Source organism: Colobus angolensis, unplaced genomic scaffold (genome assembly GCF_000951035.1).
Source record: "Colobus angolensis palliatus isolate OR3802 unplaced genomic scaffold, Cang.pa_1.0 Scaffold3, whole genome shotgun sequence".
Classification (NCBI taxonomy): Eukaryota; Metazoa; Chordata; class Mammalia; order Primates; family Cercopithecidae; genus Colobus; species Colobus angolensis.
In genome coordinates this window covers 19,094,233-19,096,244 of record NW_012116265.1, presented here as the reverse complement: position 1 = coordinate 19,096,244, position 2,012 = coordinate 19,094,233, and the positions used below count along the sequence as shown (strand labels likewise).

Here is a 2,012-nt window from a genome sequence, read left to right as displayed (position 1 = left end):
GGCATGTGCCACCACACCCGGCTAATTTTGTAGCATGTGGTCAGGCTGGTCTCGAACTCCCGACCTTAGGTGATCCACCCACCTTGGCCTCCCAAAGTGCCGGGATTACAAGCGTGAGCCACCATGCCCAGCCTCAACTTTTACTCTGCATATTTCTATATTAATTGAATTTTTATAAGAATATATTCACGTGTTACTTGTATATATATACTTTTAAATAGCCAATTTGTGCTCCTACCAATGTATCTATAAAAGGACATAAATCTCCTTATCTTTATCAACACTGGGCATTGTCTTTTAAATCTTTGCCATTATAATAGGTGACAATGTTACCTCATTATGTGTATTTCTTTGATTCTCAGTAATCTTGCTTAGTTTTCATATATTTTTTGGAAACATTCATGGATTATATATTAGGAAACTTAAAAATATTTATACCATTTGAATCAGTGAGTCTATGTCTATGAAGTTAAGCCAAGAAAATGATGGCGAGACTCATACCTTTATGTCAAAGATGGCCATCCAAGTATTATTAATAAGAGTAGGCACTGGTTAAAGTATGGTATAATCTAAATGATGCCATATTATGCAACCATTTTGAAAAATAGTGTTTAAGTAAAGTTTATGTAACATTATTTTATAAAACTGGAGTGGGGGGTATAAGAGAAAATTAGATATTAAAAATACAAAGAAAAATATGAGGCCAGATATGTTGGCCCATGACTGTAATCCTAGCACTTTGGGAGGCTAAGGTGGGAGGATTGCTTGAGCTCAGGAGTTTGAGAGTAGCTCAGGCAACATGGTGAAACCCTGTCTCTCCGAAAAAAAATCAGCTGCATGTGGTGGTTTGTGCCTATAGTCTCAGCTACTAGGGAGGCTGAGGCAGGAGGATCACTGAGACCAAGAAGCTGAGGCTGCAGTGAGCTCTGATTGTGCCACTGCACTCTAGGTGGGCAACAGAGTGAAAGCCTGCCTCAAAAATATATATATATATATACACACACACACATAAATTATAGAGAAAGAAATATATCAAAACGTTGTTTATGGGTGATAGAATCACAGATAATTTTTTTCTCTATTTTTTATTTTTATTTTTCTGTGTTTTCTATATTTTTAATGGATATGTTTTCAGTTTTGTAATGAAAAAAGGCAATCTTGCCTTTGTTAATTAAACATTTGCATGTATGGAGAAGGCTATGCATGTTGAAGGCAGGGGATATATGGAAAATCTCTGTCTGTACTTTCCATTCAATTTTGCTGTGAACCTAAAACCACTCTAAAAAATAAAGTCTAGGTCAGGCGCGGGGGCTCACGCCTGTAATCCCAGCACTTTGGGAGGCCAAGGGGAGCGGATTGTCTGAGGTCAGGAGTTTGAGACCAGTCTGGCCAACGTGGTGAAACCCTGTCTCTACTAAAAATACAAAAAAATTAGCCTGGCATGGTGGTGGGTGCCTGTAATCCCAGCTACTAGGGAGGCTGAGGCAGGAGAATGGGGTGAACCCAGGGGGCGGAGCTTGCAGTGAGCCGAGATCGCGCCCCTGCACTCCAGCCTGGGCAACAGAGGGAGACTCCGTCTAAAAATAGTCATAATCACAATCATAATCATTAAACTGGCAGAATTGATATTTTAACCAACAGGGACCCTACAACGATACCCTGGACATGTTAAATTTGATATAAGTACTAGACAGACATCTAAATGTCAAGATGTCAAGAAAGCAATTGGAGGCCGGGTGCAGAGGCTCATGCCTGTAATCCCAGCACTTTGGGACGCAGAGGTGGGTGGATCACAAGGTCAGGAGTTCAATACCAGCCTGGCCAACATAGTGAAACCTTGTCTCTACTAAAAAAACAAATACAAAAATTAGCCAGGCGTGGTGGCACTCACCTGTAGTCCCAGCTACTTGGGAGGCTGAGGCAGGAGAATTGCTTGAATCCAGGAGGTGGAGGTTGCAGTGAGCCAAGATCACACCACTGCACTCCATCCTGGGTGACACAGCAAGACTCCA

The 2,012-nt window shown here is 41.3% G+C and overlaps 1 protein-coding gene across 1 annotated transcript in view; it reads right to left on the bottom strand.

The window, feature by feature from the left end:
* Nucleotides 1-2,012, bottom strand: part of PROX2 (prospero homeobox 2) — a 19,063-nt gene that overhangs the window by 15,679 nt on the left and 1,372 nt on the right. The window lies entirely within an intron of this gene.